Source organism: Aplidium turbinatum, chromosome 6 (genome assembly GCF_918807975.1).
Source record: "Aplidium turbinatum chromosome 6, kaAplTurb1.1, whole genome shotgun sequence".
NCBI lineage: Eukaryota > Metazoa > Chordata > Ascidiacea > Aplousobranchia > Polyclinidae > Aplidium > Aplidium turbinatum.
Window position 1 is genome coordinate 20,053,180 of NC_137477.1, and position 22,744 is coordinate 20,075,923.

The 22,744-nt window shown below is 35.4% G+C and overlaps 1 pseudogene; it reads left to right on the forward strand.

Moving 5' to 3' along the window:
- Positions 1-746: 746 nt before the first annotated feature.
- On the forward strand, positions 747-1,760 carry LOC145772489 (guanine nucleotide-binding protein G(i) subunit alpha-2 pseudogene; annotated as a pseudogene).
- The last annotated feature ends 20,984 nt before the right edge of the window (positions 1,761-22,744 follow it).

Here is a 22,744-nt window from a genome sequence, read left to right on the forward strand (position 1 = left end):
TGAAGCAAGATGGACCCTCGTAGTGGAAGGCAACATACAACACTAAAAACGCACAAGTATGACCTGATGAGGTAAGATAGAACAAAGAATAAAGGCGAGGTCGAAGAGATATAGATAACACAACAAATTGCAAAAAAATTACTCTCCTGCTTTGTACTTCAAAAAAGGTAAAATAAGGCTAATTAGTTTTAAAAAAGCTCTATCAAACATGCAGCTGTAATGAGTGATATTTGTCGTATTTAGGCCTATGTCTGGCAAGGGAATTTCAGACTGATTTCAGAATTAGTTTAAAGATCAAGTTATGCCCTCCAATTCACATCTTGAAATATGTGCAGTAAAGCAAGGCTCAAAACGACGATTTTATTGACAGTTTTAGTGCTCAAAACAGTTTTATTGACATGACAATAGTTAATTTACAAAAATTACGCTCTGCATTATCACAAAACTACAAAAACTTTATCTAAATCACAATGTGAATAATATAGAGTAGGGTTTTCAAACACTAACGCATACCCGCAGCCACTGCAAACACAAGTTAATTTGAAATATTCGTTTGGATAATTCATCTCTAACGCTGGCAATGTGTTATATAAACCAAGCTATTTTATTTTGCAAACATTTTTATCAGATAGACATTGTCAAACGATTTAATTAGTAGTCTGTTGATGGATAACAAAAGTAACTCATCCTTTTTTTTTTGTTCATTTTTATTACAGAAATTGAAGTAAGTATATTTGCAAACTAGAATGGGGCGTGGGTTTTCTAAGACAAAACAAGAGACGAAAGAAATTAAACTACTACTTCTTGGACCTTTGGGATCAGGAAAGAGCACATTTGCTAAGCAAATGAAGATTCTTTGCCAAGGTGAATTTTCTGAAGAAGAAAGAAGTAATTACAAACCTCTTGTGTACGCTAACCTTTGTCAATCCATGGTGGCAGTCTTAGATGGTATGAAATCATTAAATATCATATACAAAAACTCCAAACTCTCGTTGCGATACGAGGATAAGTTCAGAACTGCTGCTAAGCATGTGCAAGAAATAGACTTGACTGGAGAGATTGGGAAAGCTATTCAAGTGTTGTGGGCTGACGAGGGCGTCCAAGAGAGCTATGCTCGATCTTCGGAATATCAGATTAACGATTCTGCAGCTTATTTCTTAGAAAATATGAGAGCATTTTTTGAGTCTGCATACATACCTAGCACTCAAGATGTTTTACAAACCTGTGTGAAAACGACTGGTATTAAAGAAACCAAGTACGAATATAATAAACTTTCTTTTACCTTGGTTGATGTTGGAGGCCATTTGTCAGAAAGGCGAAAGTGGACTAAATGCGTTGAAAATGTGACCGCGTTGATGTTTTGCGTTAACCTTTCCAGTTACGATCGTGCTTTGCCAGGAAGTGAAAAATTAAACGCAATGAAGGAAAGTCTCACTCTTTTCAGCACTGTTTGTAATGACCTTATCCATTCAAAAACTGTTATAATTCTTTTCTTAAATAAAAAAGATATATTTGAAAAAAAGATTACGACATCTTCCCTCACGATTTGCTTTCCCGAGTATACAGGAGGCAACGAGTACGGCCCTGCTTCCACCTTTGTCAAAGATTGTTTTGTGAATCAGAATAGAAATAATGAAGAATGCCAAGAAATTTACACGCACTTCACATGTGCTACTAACGATCAAAACTTCCGCTTCGTTTTTGATGCTGTTTCGAATATTTTGATTGAAAAATTTCCTCAAAACATGTTATTACAATGAGAGTTTCAGCTAAACTGTAGACTGCATGGCCTAGTGAGCCGATTGGCTCCATATTGACTGCGGTGTCCAGACAACTGCCCCGGACAATTGCCCCCCGGACAGTTTCCCCCGGACAATTGCCCCCGTAGGACAATTGCCCTTGTAGAACAATTGTCCCCCGGACAAATGCCCCGGATATCGAGTACCAAGAGAATAATAAAATTTAAGCATGACTTGGTGAAGTTTACTCAATACTCATAGCGCGAAGATGTTTGGTGACAACATCGTTACTCGTTGCCCCGAACAAAGGAAAGGCAGGCGGAAAGATTGCAAGGCCAATATCAGGCAGATGCTGGACTTTGCTCTGAAAATTCGTATGCTTCCAGCTCTGGCTTTCATTCGACCAAATGACGTAGTTAATGCGTTTGAAACACTTCAGGATACTATGCCAACACAAGCTGACTCGATCGTAGATTACTTTGAAGATGTCTTCATCGGAAGAAGGCTACGCATCAACAGACGATCACCCCGTTTTAGGATCAGCATGTGGAGCATGACTGAACGTGTAGTGGAATTTCTTCCCCGCACAAACAATTCGTTAGAAGGGTAGCATACCCCCTTTCAAGCTAACATTACTGCATGTCATCCAAACGTTTGGAAATTTATGGACGCATTAAAGAGCGAGCAGGCTTTAGCAACGGTAACAATTAACCAAATGGTTGCAGGTTTTCCTGCACCACCGCCCAAAAAAGCTATCAAGACTGTTCAGCTCGCATTGCAACCATTGTAGAAGACTGTGAACATCGCAATGTACTTGACTTTTTAAGAGGAATCGCTCATAATTTAGGCTAAATTTCTATAGTGGCGATGTTTATATGTCTTTCTGTCGCAAATAAGAATCAAACCATTAGCGCTAATTAAGAAAAAAACTTTTCTGCACTTTTTGATGGAATTGTCTGGGGAAATTGTCCGGGGGGCAACTGTCCGGGGGGAAAATGTCCGGGGGGAAATTGTCCGGGAGGCAATTGTCCGGAAAGAAATTGTCCTGAAACCATTGACTGCATGCTCCTGTGTTTTTTAAAATGTTTACTGATATCTTTTGGAAGGTGTATATTTACGAAAGATAACTTTTTTTGTCGTATTCAAGCTTAGGACGATGATTGAAGATTTAGATTCCTTAGTGAACGGAAATGCAAGAAAGTCAATCAATCTTCTTTTCCTCCTTTATAGGCACACCTTTGAGTATCCTGAAAAGGATACGGCCGTGTACTCTAGAAAGGTGTGCTTTTTCGAGCAAGGTGCAAAGGCTTCCATCACTCGGTTGTGCAGCTGGTGTGGTGAGGCTTACAAGTGCATAGGCATTAGCAACTTCCTGCTCGTCTACTTAATCAAAATATTCAATCACCAGGCATACGCTTGTAGACCTACCATGTAAAAGTTAAATAGTTTTGTAGTTTCTATATTTAACTGTTGTTTTTTCAATATTGTTGCCCGTGTAAAAGAAGAAACGACGTATTGTAAAAGTTGATGATGTCGATAACGTGTCAAACGATTTAGATCGCAAAAACTTTAAAAGTGCTCTCAAAGCTTGCAGCTTCCTTAAACTCAGTCAATCAACTAGCAAAAAGAAAATCTACTTCTTTATGAGCATCTTTGAAACCAAGATATATAAGCTTTGCGTTTTGCATCAATTTTCATGCCGTGCGTTGGCCTATCATGTGCAAGCGTATCGCAGAGAAGATCGAGATTTGGGTTCCAAAATCAGAAGTGGAAGCCGGTATTCCACTGTTTCTGCATAACACTATACAATATATTTACAATGAATAATAACATTTGTTCAGTGATAAAGTTGCTGTATGGGTTAGACCAAGCAACAACTGTTGTTGGCGTGCTGAAGAGACTAGCAGTTTCTCTAAGATGGATGAAAATCAAGCTCATTTTGAAAAGTTCTTAGCCATGGAATAATTGTTGCTTGTGCTTTTCACTTATTATAAATCATGTTTTCTTACAAAAGGACCTTTAGTAAAACATTAAAAGTCACTCTTAGTGGACCTAGATCAATGATCATTTCAACACGGCTCAATTGTCAGAATCAAATTGTCCATAGATGGATCTGTAAATGTAGTGATTCCTAGCGCTAGATGGCGAGAAAGACCGTTATCCAGCAGTGAATTCAATTTGCGACTATATCGTTTTACAGTCAATAACCACCTCGGTTAATTTTTTTTGAAGCTTCAAATTATATTTTGTGAAATTGTCTGCGTTTATGTGCTAGGTTTGTTTATGCAAATATGCTGAAACTGATCAGATAAATATTCAGTCCATCCAAATAAAATCAGAACGTGTGATTTAAAAAAATCTGGGAATCGAATGAAGCATGACACAAAATGGAATCCCATGAGATGGAATAAACTACTCGAGCTTGAACCAGACCTACCTGATATCCTGATGTCTATATTATTTGTGTTGTCATCTCTTTGTTTTGTTGTGTAATTTTTTCCCCTCTATGTTATCATTCTTGTAAAAATAATAATCAATTTAAGCAATAAGTACTGGACCCTACAGCTTGAAACAAAAAATACGTTTAGTGAACAGAGTCACATGTAATTTTAAGCACGCCTTTTTAATGTTGTTACGTTTTTATTATGTCGCTTTTTGTAATTCAAATACAAACTTATATTCCTAGCCTTCACAATATATTAAAAGCAAACACTCAGTAAAGCTATTAATCTGATCGATGAAGCACAGAATCACCTTTTGTTTAGCTAAAACGTAAAAGACTATTTGAACCTTTGTTTCCAGGGTAAATGTGTGAATGCAGAACATTGGCAAAAACGCATCTTCCACCGACAGCATACGACTGTATCGTGGCTAGATATGTCACGGCATACTTGGTTACCACGCCCTCTTTTTCCTACCAGGTTGTCAAGAAAGTGGACAGAATAGAATAAAAAAGACGGTCTTGCTTTAGTTAACAAAGTACTATAGAGAAAACCTTGATCAACGAACTGGTCATTCTTTTGCCAAATTTTCGACAAGTAAAAAAAGTTGCATTTCAATAAACAGAGATAGCGCTAAATACTGCTCTTAATCTTCTTATTCCCCCCACACTTCTCAAAATGATGCCAAATATCCAAACTTTGATTTTCACTTGTGGGCTATCAGTAAGGCATTGGATGAAAGTGTTTTCAGTTGAACTAAAGACTTTCACCGTCAGAATCATCGCTTAACAGGTCAAAAATGGGTGGTTTTGGCAAAAATGGAAATGTTTAAGCCTCTTGAGGCAGGGTATCCCATTATCTGAGGACAATATGGTTGTTATTTTCGGATTTCTCATCATGAGAAATAATGCGAGAAAATAACAATTTGAAAATGTTTGATTTTTGATCAGGTCTAATAGCACATGCATATTGCAAAACAAAGTGATGTGATAGAGGAAATCTGAGCTTAGATTCGAATTCAGCACCACAAAATTACTCTGAATCAGTTCTTCGAGTTGATGCGAGAAAAAAAAAATTGGGTGACTCATAAGAAGCAAACCTTCAAAAGTCAAAATGAAATTCTTACATATAAAAGCGACCACTTGTTACTATTATATTTGAAGCAATTTCTTTGCCAGGTTATTCATTTTGTTTGTGTCGCAGCCAGTCATAGAATTTTGGCAACATTAAATTCTTGGTAATACTGCAGCAAGCGCAGTGGAGGTGGTAAGAAAAAAGAAAAGTTTTATTTGGTTGGTCGCTCATAAGAATTTTAATGAAGCCACTGAGTTGTGCAACTACAAGAAATGATAGCTATTTAAATATTATGTAATTCACAAAAAAAAATCACAAAAATGTGTAAGTTAGGGATTTAAACTACAAACTTCATACAAAATCATCATCATCCTCATTGCCACCATAAAAACAACCATAATGATGAAAAATAAACAACAACGTCTAAGGATAGAAGCAGGAGAGAAGCAGTCAAGGAGAGACAATTCATTAATGTGGAAATTAACCTACAGAAATCCGTCCTTTTGACATTTAGATGTTTTTTCAAATATGACATTTATGTCAAAAATGTGGTTAGTGCGCCATTTTTGATATCATATTTTTTTATGTAACATTTTTAATTTTTAGCACACACACCCACATTCATTGTTGATGTCTAAAAGATACGCATGATAATGTACGACTAAACAATCTTATTAAACTCCAGAGGGAAATAGTTCATATAAATCTCTAATTTTTCGAACACTTTTTTGGAAGTTTGTATAAAAATTTACAAAGTATTTAAGTTTAAATTTTACTGAAGAGTAAAAGGGTCTACGACACTATGTGTATGAGATAAGCTTGAAAAAATTGTCATGTGGCAGTACAAACTTTACATAAGTCTTCAAAGCCTTGATGTACCGAACAAAGGAGGATGCGGCTTTGTGAAATGTAACAATGGACATGTGTTTTGTGTAAAGATGCCCAAGGTGTCAGCTATCTAGTAAATTGTTATAGTACATTGTTCTTATCAAAACAGTTTGTTTAAGATTTTCTATTCATGTGAAGCTATGCTAGCGTCACACTGAATAACTACAACCATATGACTGTAAGTGTAATTTTAACATACGTAGGTGTGAATTTAGCGGTAAGATAAAAAGTAAGGCTCAAGAGATGGTCTCAGTGGCAAAACCTGTTGTGATGAAATATTTGATGAGAAATAAAGTGTAACTTTATGTCATTTATTGAACGTGATGCAACATCAAACTAACGTATGACTGTCCAGATAATCAATAAAAAGTCGCACCTGGCAAGGTGGCAAGATTTTTCTCTGCACTGTAACGTAAAAGATGTTTTTAAAACAATAAAGGTCAGCTCTCAGTTTGAACATGTTTTTAACAGCTTATAAAGCCAACCACCTGTTAACAACGTCATACTATGCCGACACAAGATTCAAATAAACGCTTTTTCAATTTGTAAATAAAAGTTTTACTCTTAATTGAAAGTGGTAAACTGTAAATAATTACGTTGTTTTTGTGTGATTTAACCAGAGTTGTGTTTACCACCCCTCATACCCCCTCCATTTAGTGGCCCATTCATTTCTTATCTGTCCGAAGAAAATAGATACACAGCTACAGAACAAGGATATTTAAAATCTTACATCAGATCATTTTTCATCCTGTGGTAGCCCACTGCTGAAGGCCTTTTCTTGCCAATCCAGTTGACATCGCATAAGGAATTGTGTTTACCGCATTTCGTACCCATTCTGGGGCCCACCAGGTTTTAGTTTGTCCGTCGTTTTGTGGCAATTTGTAATAAAAGTGTGAAAATACTGGTACATGATCTCAACATATCTACCACTTAGCCAACATCACATCATAGAGTTTAATATTGAATACTGAAAAGCTTGGGTGTTCATCAGGACAAGTATTGTTTCTAGCACTAGTTGCAACGTTCATCTGATGCAAGCGAAAGTAAAAGCAACGACAAACAGGTTGATTTATTGCTTCATTATTTACATTATTGTAAATAAAAGCAACAACAAACAGGTTGATTTATTGCTTCACTGACGTTTCGCGCACCATGACAATGCGCATGCTCAGTGCGAATAACATACAAAACAAAATTTACAAAGTTACATACTGCAGTGCGATTGAAGACAAGAAAACAGAAAACACAAATTATTTTAAAAGTTGGTCAAAAGATGTGTATTTTTACGTAATTTAACATGGAAAGTAACCGCTAACACGTCTTTTGGCCTGTGTGTAGGCTGCAGGGTATAATTTTGGACCCCAAATGATTTTATAGGCCAAAAATGTTTTTAGTTGAACGTCTGAAAATGTATTGAGGCTCTCAAATAGAGATCTGTTGCTGGAACATAGTGAATTAAACTGTGTTTTCACCAAAGGAAAAACCTCTTAGGATAAAAGCATGACCCCTAGACACCAGAGGCTCGAACAAAATACTGTGTTTATTAAGTTAGCATTTGCCTGGCAAATTCCGAGTTGAATAACATGGCCTCAGCCCTCTTACCGAAACCCGACCTGTATTAAAACGCACAAAAATATAAGAGAATAAATATCACCAGACTTGTCTTTTGAAGCAATTGCATACTTTTTAGTTTTCCAATCTAAATCTGAAGTTTCACATAAATACTATACACGTAGAAAAAACAGGCAAAATATACTTTCTGTGTAACGTCATGAAAATTGGCATAAATCTAGAATAACAACTTTCCACAAAAGCACAGAAGTGATATTTTACAATTAATTTACACAGCCGCAAATCAAAATAAATGACAAGCAGTTACGAGTGATTTATTTCTAAGCTCTCTTTTCATGATAAATCTTGAGATAGCTCTAAAAATAATCTGTTGTTTACAGATTAAATTTCCCTTGAATTGCAAAACTTAAATCCGAATTGAAAATAACCAAAATTGCAGAGGTTAAGTTCTACCAATCTATCTGTTACTTGATAACTTGAAGGATCATTTGCAAGCAAATAACTCAAGTAGCCTAATCACGGCTTTCAGATTGTGCTTGTTGTGCAGGTAAAAACAAACGATTAATTCTTTGAAGTTTTTAACGCTTTCGACCTGAGCACCATAACACCAAAATTCAAACAGTTTTTGAACAAAACGAAAACAGATAAGTTCAGCATCTAAATGTGAATTGCTTCAAATTCTACAAAGTTTTTGTTTTATTTTGAAAGGCAACGCTATTCATAGTAACTATTCAGGGAACAAGTCCATTTTATACGAAAAAAAATGTAAGCGTGCAAGGTTTAGTGGTATCCGTCTTGAACTCTGAGCGTTGTGTAGAAAAAAATCTCTTAATTATACCAATGATTGTGAACTACTAGATGTTTCAATATTATATTCAACAGCAAAAGAACTGAAGCAAACGACCACAAGCAGATGCGTTAATTCTGCGCAAAAGGTGAAAACTTTTCACAGGGTCTAACGATGGGATAGGTCATATTACGGTCATGACTCAGAGTGGCGCCAATCGTTTTAGAGAAGGCGTCTTTAGCTTTCAAGTAACAAAGGATTTTATCCCTTATGATTTAACATTCCTGGGATAATAGATTTGCAGACTCTTGCGTTTCAACGTGTTAAGTCTTTTGAAACGATGATGTTACCCTGTGAAAGCCATCACAAGCGCCTCAGATCCCGAAATCTAGGATATTATTGGGAGTCAAAAATATATATTCTAATAATAGACAGAACCATCTAGTATCTTTAGTTTTCCAGAACACAAAAAAGTTACGTCACATAATTTAACAATAAGTTAAGGTGAAAATAAAATAGATAAAAAAATAACTTTATTTATCTATTTTATTTTTTTAAGACGAAACCCATGAAAAAACGTTCTTTATGCTTTCAATTTATTTGCAGACAAACTTCGAGAGGCATAACCAAATGGCAAGTTAAGGGGTGACTCCTTTTTCAAGCTAATTCTTAGATACTTGCACATATTTTGCTTACATTTTGAGTTTTGCCAAAAATGAAAGTGTTAAAAATGGTCCAACTTGCCTTGGTCTTGCTCTAAAACCCTCCAGGACAGAAAACCAGCCATTTTTACATTTATTCAAGGTCTGCGGACGTTGAACCAATGCCAACAATGGCTGATTTGCCGTCGGGTTGTCATAGACCTCCAGGATTGCCATTGCGTACCTCTCTCTTCCAAATGACAAAATTCTTCGCCGGGGTCAAGAAAAAACCATTAAGTGTTTAGATGACACATTCTGCGTGAAGATGGTTTCACGTTCATACTCCATGGCGCCAAGGTTTATGTACAAGGTTTAAGCAGATTACGCGGTTAGTGTTGAAAGGTTGTGCTAAGGCTAACCAAGATCAAAAGAGAGAGTTAATACGTTTAACAGTTTATCTACTTGAACAGATTTTGTCTGTTCAGTTTGAGCTGGCAACCGCCAAGCTATTTGTCTTGCTCAATTACCTCAAATTGTTGCCAAAGTTTAAAGCGCAACAAAAGAGCTGTTTATAAAGGTATCCTACTGTTTGTCTTTGGTTTAGGTTGTAATTTCATTAGATGACATGTTTGAACCTCTCTCCACATTGATGTGAAAGCGTGTAAACGCTGAAATGGTTTAAAATTACAAAAATCATTTAAAACGCAAATTAAAAAAATATGAAACCTTTGAATTAGTTTACCCTAAAATATTTTAACTTATTTTTACTGTTTATCAACAAACCAGACAAAACAAAATCGCAACAGTAATCACAACCTACCTCAAACTGTAATCCTTAAAAAGAAGTAAACATTATGTGATTCTCTTTATACAAATGTGTTTATCAATCGGTATGCTGGTAAAGATGAGGTTTCACCTTTTCTATATTCTTTTTAGTTTTTAAGATATGAATTAAGTTTTTAAAACAATAATTTGTACGTTTTTTTGCACTTAATTTATTCTCATGTGATGATGTAAATACTTCGATAGTTGACCACATCAATTGAAATCGTTGCTCCGAAAGCTTCTACGAGAAAAGAAATGTGCACAGTGGCCCATTTAACTTCAACAACTTTGTAAAATGGTATAATTTTCTATAAAATGTAGTTTCTCAAAGCCTTATTTCATCTAAAAATACAAATCACAATACAAGCAATATTATGCAAGATAGAGAGCATAGCTCGAAAAAAGCTTCTATTTATCTCAATAACGAGAATTTTGTTCTCGTGCCAGACACGCTGTCTGCGCCAGAGTGCGTGCGAGATTTGTGCCATTACGTTGATCCAACTCAATTTGTGTCAAGTTTGACCTTATGACACACCGCTGGCGGCTCCTTGACCGCTCATACCTCCCTTATGACGTTCCAATAAGTGTAGCAATGAGGGATGAACTTTGCATTGTGATTTTGCGCAATCAAATAACCAGTTTGCGACATGAACGTGTTTACATTCAAAACATCTAAAGAAAAAGTTGTATCAAGGGCTGTGCAAAAACTAATATCAGTTGACTACGCTACACTATCAGAAAAACTTTTATTTTTTCAACCCATATGACATACATGCATGATGTGGATAAAGACTGAAGAGGATACGTTCTGATTTTAAAAGTTTTCTATGCAGATGCCACACAAACACGGTTTTCCAATGTGAAGATGCATTGTCTATCTCGTCGATTTCTGTTAATTCAATAGTTATGTTTAAAATAAAAATATAACAAAATTGAATTAGTTTACCCTGAAATATTTTAACTTATTTTTACTATTTATCAACAAACCTAACAAAACAAAATCGCAACCGTAATCACAACCTACCTCAAACTATAAATCCTAAAAAGAAGCAAACGTTATGTTATTCTCATTATAGGCTACAAATGTGTTTATCAATTGGTAACTCAAATTTCTTCTTTGCGTTTAATTAATGACCAGTTTGATTAACCTCAAACATAACGATCAAACGATCAAACATAACCTTTGAATAAAACTTGTCTTCTTAGCCTATAGTCGAAAACACACATAATTACATAGCCTGCATCATCTTCATCATTTGAGGTGGTGCACCGAACAAAAAATTCAACAAAATATTGTTTTGTTAAAAATCTACTTTTAATTGGGTAGCAATGCAGACATGTTCTCAATCGCATTCAACCGAAACATTGTTAAATGACGCATCAAAAATCCATGACGTCACAGTATACCACAAAGTTGCGTGTGTGACGACGACAACAACAAAAACAAGGATAGCACTCGGCGCAATAACGAGATTGCACGAAAGTGTTTGTGGGAATCCCAACCAATTAAAGTCTTGATCAATCCATTAGCTACAACACTATTTTCAATATTCTTTTATTTCACTTTTTTTATATTTATATATTTTTAATATTCCATCAGGGCTACTCATGCACTTACTGAGAAAAAATTTCATACTTTGATTAACCTACCATAAAGCGTATGGTCGATATAATTTCAATAAAAAATCATTTTTCATGCATATTCAGTAAATAGTCATCACATTATCAAATAACTACGTATAGGCCTACGTTGAACAACAGAGGGCTTTGAAAGAAAACTTGCTTTGTAAGTTCTGCCACAATCAACCTAAGAGAAATTTCTGGGGTAGGCTACTCGAGCAAGTTAATTTTACTGGCATTGTGATGATTTTTCGTAACAATGATTTTCAGAAATCGTTGCTAACGCTAATGTGACGACCCAGAAAAAAGTTTAAGTTTGCCGAGTGTAACGTTTAGACATCTACAAATCGCTGTTATTGCAATGCTAATATAAGCATAAAATTATTAAATCTTTTCACCATAACTAATATTTTGTTTTGACCCTTATACTTTCTCGCTCTTTGCAGTCGTCATTTTTTGTTTTTGTCTGATAAAAATATATCCTGTCGACATGAAATTTTTGACAGCATGAGCGAACGTTCGGAATATTGCAGAGAAAGGAAATGTTGGCATTTGTGAAGTGCAGAATCACTTGGTTTCATTGCAGAATCAGTTAGGAACGTATTTTCCTGATTTGGACGACCTTGATTATCGCCTGATTCAGAATCCCTTTGGGGTCGTTCCCAAATCTCTCACAAACGGCTTGCAAGATGAATTTGAAAAGATGAAAACGAAAAGTCATTTTTGAAAAAAATAAATTCTGAGCTCCATAAGCAATTATGCCATGAACCTTAAATACCCTGGAAAATATCTTCACCAGATGAAACGCCTTTGGAGATTTGGGTACCAAGTTTAGATACAGATATCTTGACAATGTGTTCAGTATTCATGGTAGGCTACATATGCTTGAAGTGTTCTGAATTTGTTTTATTTAAATGTGACTTAAGTAGCCTATGCTTTTCGTTCTGACCTCTTTATTTGTGAAACTTCTGAATGATTTAACAGCCAAAGATATGTTTGAAGTCTCTTCCATGGAAAAGTTTTGGCCTCCATGGTAAAGTCACATCCAGCAGTTTCAAAAAAATAGGTGAATAGTCTTCTGCTTTTCCTATCCAATTACAATTGTTAGCAACACTTTTCAAGCATGTGCATAATGAAGAACAAATTTTGTGCCAGACTTTCAGCTAAACTTTTCTAAAACACTTCCCAGAATAGATTTACTCCTGAAGAAACGTCAACCTCATCGATTACATGAAATGTGTGAAATGATGGTTCTAAGTGTAAAGGAACAGTTTGTTGTGTTTTGTCTTTTTAAAACACTTTATGCTATTATTTTTGGAGTTCGTCATACACGTAGAAAAATCGAAAGGGTACGCAGCACAAAAAGTTTGAGAACTTTTGCCCTTTGCCCATAACGTCTCACAGGACTTATCAATACGTTCATTTAATCCAAACGATAACATTTGGTTTGTTGCATTTTTATTTTTTATTTAATTAAAGTTACATTAACCCCAGAGTAGAGCTACTACTTTTTTATGTTTATTCGGTTTCTTGTTTAGCCTATGTGAGATAAATGCATCATGAATTTAGCCACGTAGTCTACAAAGAAACTAAATATTGAGATTAGGACATTTCTTTAGTTTTTGCTACTTGATTTTGATTTAGCTGTTTGTCCTTGAATGTTTTTTCGATGCAACTCCCCAGTACAAAAATGACAGCAAACTAATAACTCGATTTGAAACGCTGTGGCATGTTGTGTGCTAACCAAACGGAAATCCGATCATATCAAACAGTTTTTTTCTGGTGTGACTTGGTAAGCGAGATTGTTAAAATCTACATTGCAAAATTTAAATCGCAGCATCTTGTCTTTTTTCAAAACAAGAAGTAACTTTTGCTTGTTTAAATTTACCACCTAAATATTTTTGTAAGAGGTAATTTACAAGTTATTAACCTCAAGGTCATGAACAAGTGACAATTTAAAAAAAAGAACATTACTTTTGCATAAAATGCAATTGTTTTCAAGGTCCCTGATGATTTTTCCGACCACATGACCTGTTTCACATCAATTGGATTGTCACGTGACCGGAAGTTGTTCACACAGTCACGCGTGTCAGCAAGCCAGTCAAAAAAGTTATTTTTTGTCCTTTCAATTAAAATTTATCTTACCTCAGTGCGTCATACTATAACTAACCATTCAAGCATTGGAAAGCTTGGCAGAAGTTTTTAAGGAAAAGAATCAATGTGATAAAAGTCTTCCGAAAAATTACAAATTTCTTCTTTTCCGAAGCTGTCTTTATTATCATTTTATCACTAAATCATGATAAAGCTTACAAAACATCAGTCATTCGATGCTGATGCTGAAACTTAAAATTGTTTAAAGAAATTACAGTAAACAGTGTTTTACGGAAATAAACAAATTACTATTACGTTCAATAAATTGTACTTTTCTACTATTTCTTCCATTGGATGTAAATGACCGAGCAACAACAGTATCAGTCCTCTTAAGACTACGTCATTTGTTGCGGTTTCACAGCAAGCAATCGCAAAATCAAAATCTACTTCTAACAAGCCTTTACTGTAGTTTCCGTTCCAGGATGGAGCTATCATACAAAGACAGAGAGTATGACAATGCCAATGCTATCCAAGAGCTGTCATAACTGAAGCCTGTATTCAATGCTTTTTTTAAATACAAACAGATGCAAATGGATCATTTTGAGCAACAAACATTTTTCGGTAAAATTCGTGATTAAACAGTAGAAGAGAAAACTTCATTTTAGTCAATAAAATATAACCTAGCCTACTGTAAAAAGTATTTACAAACACTCCAGATTGTAAACTGGTAGTTTTCGACTAACATTACAGCGTCTGTAAAAAAAGCCCAGATGGGGTATCACGCTGAAAAATAAATAATGTTACCCTGGTTGAGGTTCAATGTTTATTGTTTTGCGACAACACAATTTAGATTTTTCAGACACGCATTAGGTGTTTCAAGTAATCTTTTATGCAAAAAGTGTTACTTAGTGCAAGAAAAGTTGAAAAACGTTGATTTGATGGTTGGTTTTTAGAAAGCAAGTAGCGTACAATTGTTGGACAATCACAGTGTAAGCAAAAGCAGTTAAAATATAAATCAATCGGCCAATCTTTACCTAGTTGGACGGCTAGCAGAAGAATCAGTCTCAGTTTGTGTGAAAGAAATCTGCTTGGCGATCTTTTGGTCGATGTTCTCACTTTTACTCCTGGTAGGGTTAGATTCGGTTACAGACAAGTGACACCAAACGTATTGAAAACGGTACTGATTGTGTCTTTTCTATAAAGCAGTTGTAATAAATGGGATATTGTTTGGGTCGTATCGCAAATATGATACTAAAATTGGACAATCGGCTCTCTCTAAAAACTCTTAGACCTTGCAAAGAAGCAATGAATAAACCATAGCAAGCATTCTTATTAGCAGTTGTCGTGAGCATGTAGTAGCGACACCAAATGTTTTCTTTGTGGGTAAATCCGACAGATCGACTGACAGAAGAGATAGTAGTTGCCTACTAGTTGTAAGTTATATTTTGCATACAAACCAGATGTGCACGTTTCTATTGCACCAAGTCAGCCCTGTGACCGGCTGGTCAGTGTCTCTGTTTCTGTTTCCAGACAGATATGGTTTCGAATCTCGATCAGCTCAAATCAAACCTTTTAAAAACGCTTTTAATCTTTCTTGTCGAAAACGCTGAAAATATGTCGGGATACCTGTATTGTAAAGTCTCCTCGAGAATATAACGCAAAAATTAAAACTGTCAAATCGCTAAAAATCCTTAACTAACAAAGAGCGAAAACAATGAAACCATATTATTATTAATTTTTCTGAACGTCGTCAAATGGCTCACAAATATTCAGCCAATAGGCTACAATCGTAGGTATGATCTTCCATTTTTTAACAAGACTTAAGTTTGAACTTAAGTGACGGATGCAAACTAGCAAAATTTGGTTTGTACAAAATAGATCAGAAGAATTTCGGAATTTATATGTGCAAGTGTAAGGATGAAAAAAGCTTGTTATGCTTCTGCAACTGGACGATATGATTTCGAAATGCATAACAGCATATGCTCAAATGAATAAGTACGATGTCATTCATATAGGGCGGAAAATCACACAATGTTCTCTCTTGAAATGTCGAAACAAGCAGCCCTAGAGTATCAATAGTAATTGTGGATAAGGTATGAAACAAAAAGAAAGGAAATCCATTGATAGCGAAAATCGAGTCTACGATCCCATCAAACGACACATTTTGGACAAATATCGATTCCAATCGCAAATGTTTATCATGATACACACATAGCAGCCTACGTTTGAGTATCACAATCTTGCTGAGGCTAATGTATCACATGACACCCATAATTATTTTATGAGCCAGTAAAGTACATTTATGGCAAATTACAATAAATGGTCATAAATTGCAGTAACTATGTTTGTTAACAAGATAGAGCATAAAAGTATGTTTTTACAACGTGAGGTTTTATTATGTTGGATTGCAGTAAATGTAAAATGTCCATTTTTTCTTCATCACCTAATTTATTGAAATCACTCTATTCTATATTTTGTACGTAGCCTACATTAATGTACAACTCAGATTTCGAGGATAAATCTTTGCTGCATTGAATGCTTTTACTTTAATTGAAAAACTATCAATTTAAAATAACTGAACATGGCTTACAGTACATTTAGGCAGTTTGTTTAAGTAACTAAATGTTGCAAGATTTTACAACTCAAAAAGCAAACACGCATTGGTGCGACATAGGCTAGTACCCGGCTTTGTTGTACAATTCCCAGCAAGTAAAAGTCCTTGTTACATTGATTCAACCTCTGTAAACGCTAAATCAACGCAAAAGGACTGATCTGCTTGTCGGATAACGACTGGTCAATATTAAATGTTGAGAGCAGCGTTCCCTTGGACGTAGTTTAAATTCGGTTCAGATCTAATAATAGCTCGGATAGGCAATAAAAGTTGGTTATCGCTTGTTTTCTTCCATACTAAAACAAGTGGTTAAAAGAGTGTGATAAAAGCCCGCCGACTGTTTGTGTGTTATTTCTCGTTACCACGTTGGCTGTTGTGAAATGTACACAACATAACAGTGCTAATTAAATTTTTGCTTTGGTGGCCGTTGAGCGTTAACAGAATTTTTTTTTAAATGTGAAACTTGTCGCACAAGCAGCGTAAACTCTGTTCATTCTCTCAAAAGATGCAATCTATGCTTGCGATGTCATATGAAGCAGACGAAACAGTAATCTAGCAAAAAGTTTTCAAACAAACAAAAGTTAGGACTCTAAGATATCTGAAACTAAAATTTCATAAGTAAAGTGGTACTATTTTGGTTTCTGCTATCGCAGAAGTCACAAAAGAGCAATAACTAGAGCTTTACATTTGCAACAAGTATACAAAAATTTTGATAACTAGATGAGTACGAAAATACGATCATCGAGTTCCTTTTTCTTTTTAAAAGAAGTCGCCAAACAACGTTCAAGTTTGCAATGATCTTCTTGCTCTCACACTCTAATTTTATTTCTTTTATTTGAGAGATTAATGAATTAGTTTAAGAAATTCCACAGGATTCAAACACAAGATGATTTCAAGATCAAAGGAATTATTAAGTTCATAAAATATATATTTCGCCTAAATAACCTCACAAACAGTTGCGAATAAAATATTACAAACACAACATTATAAATTAAGCCTTTGGCGCCAACTGTTGAAACTCCGTCAATGCTTCCGTCGGTTTTGTTTGCAAACAATCGTAAATTAGCGAGATCTAGCAAGAATAACAACTTTCTCATTACCAAAAATTCCAGCTTTAATCTTTGGACAGATATTGAAATAAGATTACTGCACTTTGCCGCTTAATGAAAGTTGTTCAAATACGTGAAAGACAATGTTTACTGTTTTTTTTTCCTGTTTTACTTCTGATCCAACAAAGGCATGAACACATTGAAAATCATTCAAACGATTTTCAGAGCAATAATCATAAAATCTACGGCTTTGTTTATTCAATCACCACAGTTCTAATTAGCCGTTGCTAGGAAATCTTGAGCAGGAAATCAGGTTGATTATAAGTCGAGCATGGATGACATGGAACCCATAGAAAGAGCTGAAAAACAACAAGTGAAAAAGCTAAAATAATAATCAACTTATTTCGCAAGATAATGTGTACTACATTTTCGAATTAATGGTTTTTATAATTTATCATTTTTATGTCAAAATTATAGGAAGTCAATGTTATTTAACTGACTTGTCGATTCATTTGAAGATCAAACTCAGCTTAGCTTCTGTTATGGACCGTTTTCCCGTATCATGAGTCAAACAGATGGATGTTTAAAAACACATTTTTTTTACAATTTTCATTCTAAAAGAGCGATTCTTTTTGGAATTTTAAGGTTGCGTGTTTTATGGAAATTGATGAAACATTGTGAAAGAATTTTACCGTTTATTGAGTTACGCTTAATAAGTCGCTAGATGTCCAAATGCATTTTAGCAACGTCAAAAATCCTCCATTTAGATGAAGTCTAGCCAGCTTCTGATCAAAATATATAAAAGCAAACGAAAACCAATTATTTAGGTGTGATAAATATTTCATTTTCCATTAGCTGAAAAAGCAAATAGTCAATGTGCTTTTCAGCCAAAGTGCAAATAAGAACAGACCATAATAGTTTTCGCTTTACTGCTAATCAGTTAGCTATTTGTACGGCTAATCTGTCGTGAAGCCAAGAGCCACAACAAGCCCAATTTAACACTGATAGATTAATGTTTAAAAAATTGAAACAAAAAATTAAAAAAAGCTGAAAAAAATATGATTTTGTAATTCTGGTTGTAGATCAGCACTAAACTTTTTTAGCAGCGTGGTGCGCCACCGACACCAAACTACATGGTTTTATACCCCACCCGGTGGCGCGCCCCCCTGGTATGGACCTGCCTCGGCCGACTAGGGTCAAGCTCAACAGAATCCGAACCGGAGTCGGTCGCTTCCATTCCAACATGCAAAAGTGGGGTCTGGCTCCCTCATCGGCCTGCTAATGTGGCGTGGAGGAACAAACTGCTGACCATGTCGTTCTCGAATGCCCCATCTACAAGGCACCAAATGGGACGCATGGTATAGCAACGCTGGACGAAGCTACACTCACCTGGCTCTCCACCACCTGCCCTGAAATTTGATTTGATCTAGTCTTAAACGAAAGAAGAAGAAGAAGCAGAAGCACTAAACTTCATAGAATTGCCAGTTTCAAAACCTTTAGTTAGTAACCCATTCAGCAGTTCATTTTTTGCTGCGTTTTTGCAGCTGACTTCCTTCAACAACTAAAGCTCATTTCAATTTTGCCTCAAGTCTGCCGCCATATCCACACAGTTTTCTTGTTGTTGTGCGGTAGGCCTAATAATCAAGACTGTAGTTGGCGCGATCTAGAAATTGAACAAGAGTAAGAACTCCGGTTTATTACTAGCATTGATATAATATGAAAAACGCATGAGGCATGGACACTAGCCACGTGGTCATTGAAATGGTAAAATTAAATTTGATAGTTCCATTAAAAAGTTCCATCTTGAGCTCTTGGGATGCTTAAGAGTTCTGCTCGATTAACAACGAATAATAGCAAGAGTATTTAACGAATGTGTTAAAATGGCGCTTTATCCATTGCAGATGTGTGTTGCACTCAAAGCTTTACAAGACAGACAATTCCAGTCTAACCGTATACTGTAGCACTGTAGCTGGGTAGGATAGGCCTATATTGTTACCCTGACCCAGAATCAATTTCTTTAAAACTGAGTGCTAAGCAGTTGTCAATTTAAAAAAATAAAACGTTTTCCAAAATCTTTTCTGATCACATATTTCATGATGCTCATCTTGTGAAACATGACGTACAATAATTCACTTGTCATGTGTTGATGACAGAAGGCGTGTCCATGATGGAGTATTTACTCGTTTGCAAAACTCTACAAGCGAATTTAGGTCTGAAACGAGATAGATGACCGCGGCAAAAGTACAAAAAAAATCTTGTTTTACGTCGTGTGATAAAGTAATATAGATACCATGACTCCAATCGGTTGCTAGCTATCATGTTTGCATTGACGACTCAAGCTATATATTCTAGTTCCGATTGAGGTTGGCAGGTGCTTAAGGATTTAAAGTAAGTTTTATTTTCAAACGCTTGCAATACTGGCGACCAAAAAGAACAAACTTGTTTTTAAACGATAACATTTTTAACCAAAATTTCAATAATTCCAAATTAATGTCAACAACACCTTAAATAGAGAAGATTCATCTTGTGGAACATGTTCATGAAAATAGACAAACTATAAAGAAATAGGGAAAATAACAAGCAGTAAACACTGCAATAGACAAGTCGTTTATTTTAAGGTTTGCTTTTGCCAGTTAAATATCCTTGGCCGATATCTAAATACAACCATGGGCTGGAACCGAACAGATCGAGTAAAGCTGATACCTGATAAGAAAATTGAAGGAAGACCTTTGTCTTGCAAACTTTTTTATGCATCCTCGTATGACGTAATCGAAACTGTGACAAACAAAAGATGGTTTTGGGAAAATCGTTCCTGGAAGATTCGACACGAAGAAAATACTATTTCGAAAAAAATAAAATAAATTAATCAGGTCTAACATAAGTCTAATGATTAAGAGTTTCTGTTCAAACCAAAGATAAATTTTACACAAGGTTTATTTGACTCATGACTGCTTGACAAAGTGCCCACTACTTCTTTTATAAAGTTAAAAAGTAATATGTTTGGTGATTGAACTGACACTTTAAACACATATGTACCGTACCGAAAAAGTAGACAATTTACAACTTCGCAAATAGCATCAAACAACAGTATAGTTACTTGTTGCAACAAAAAGAATATGATGTTTTAATTTAGGTCTACGTTTGGCAGCAATAATTCAGAGTGAATTATTGTAATATACAACATCATGTCTTAGGGTATTTGTCGTCTTGAATCGAAATGAGAGACATCAAAGCGAAACGTACATCGAGCATCATTAATCAAGAAATGTAAGTTTGGTATTTTACGTGTTTTTGTAATATCTTTAATTGATTTGTCAAAGCGGCATAAATTATACCTTTCTAAAAATAGATGCAAGTTGAAATTTACAAGTGACGTAAAAGTGGTACCTGTTTCAGTTTAATGTGCGCTTTCTTTAATGAAATTTATTTTAACACAACCACACCTGAGGATTCGATACAAAAACGATAACCTTTACCCTAGTTTGTTACTGAGTAGTTTTGTAAAATCTAAATAAACAAAACACTGCAGAGTGATAACAAAAGTGGGTAGCCAACAAGTGCTGTGACTTTGTTCTACCACAAACACTAAGAACTCACCATCCACAAGCTCACAAATTCACTCCAACCCAACACCAAACATGTCATACTGTAGGCCTATGTTGATGGCAGTCTGGCTGGGGAAATCCAGCATGAATTATTTTGGTGTCATCCATTTGAAAGACAACCTACGCGAAACTTCCAATATACGCTTTATTAATTTAACAGGTTGTTCACACAAACTATTCCTCAAGCCTTTACACTACGGTTGTTCAGGTTAAGCATATTGAAAGAGTGATATTACTTGTCAACAGTAGAAATTCCGCCACGTAAACATAGCAAAATTAAAATCACTTTTGTTTCACAATTTTTAATTTTGTCAGTATCCAAGGGACAGTAACAGGTGCGATGGGCCATTTCTTCCTTCAGAAGTTAATATTTATCTGAAATCTTTACGGAAAGCTGTTCAATTGTGATTTTCATACCACATAAAAGCAAACAAAAATCAAAAAGGGACGACTACTGACCAACGGTATGTTATCTTGATGCCAGCTTTGTCTTGTTATATGAGCTCAGGTGATTTTATTACATCATTCGTTTCAATGTGCTGTTTACTCAAAAAGTCAATGACCTGAAGTCTTAACCTCAAAGACGAAGTTAGAAACTCAATGGTTTTATGTTGTTAAAATAACTTCCTTCTTCGGAATGAGTTCATCTAGTATTTCTAAAAATAGTTTAAACTTTGAAATTTATTACTTTACACAAAACTTGCAATCACCAAACAATTAACAATGAATCTTTTTCGTTTATAATGCGAACTGATGTCAGCATACCAGCTATTCTGCAGAACAGTTATTTTTCTATGTAAAATAAAGATGATCCATTCAAACGTCACAACAGTTTAACAATTTTTTTTTGTTTCAATTCATTTAATTTTGTATTTTCCAAAGTAGACTATATTTGCGTCCATAAATTCATAATTTGCTGGTGTTAAAGTCTAAAGAGAGAAGAAAAGCAAAAGATAAAAAGAAAGCCACGTGTAGCAGATGTACCACACTTTAATAGTGGAATTTCCTTTCCATGTGGTGCGTTTTATTGACAAAACAGTTGCTTTTACCACTGCCAAGAGGGTCGCAATATGGCTTCATTGAGGCAATAAATAACCCAAATAAATACGGTCTTAAAAGCCTAGCAAATATACGCCTCGCGTGCAATTAAACGCTTTTCACTAATAGCCTCTGAACAAAGTGACTGCCAGCAATGAAATAAAATAAAAGGCGCAAGATAACATTTCTACGTTTCACTTTGTTTAGTTTGCCATAAGCGATAGCGGTGGGATGACGGAGTGGATAAGGCGCTCGCTATACAATCCTGGTTCGACTCCTGGCTTAAGCTGTTAAGCTGGTTGTTGAAAACCCTTGCTTACCTCTACCCAGGATGTAATCAATTGGGTGGGTGTTGTTGCTGAAGGAAAGGCGGCCGTGAGAAAGAAACTGGCCACCCTACTCTTGTTTGTGTATGTAATGTTTCGCGCTAGCCTTTACGTCTGACTATTTCGGACGAACTCTCAAAGACGAACAGATAACTTTATTTTGAATCTCAAACACAAACTGGCAACGTAAACGCCCACATAGCTGCGGCACTAAAACGACTGACTTGCTATTTTAAACTCGAGTTGGAGAATAATAATAATAATAATGTTATGGTTTTATTTATTGTCGCTCTACAACAGCTAAGGTCTTTTAGCGACAGGGCTCATGTTTAATTTTTATCAGGTTTTACGATGTTATCACATTATCACCCGACTCATTCTCACTGCGCTATGCAGAATAGAACACAATCGGTACCGTTTTTAAAATCTTCGGTTTG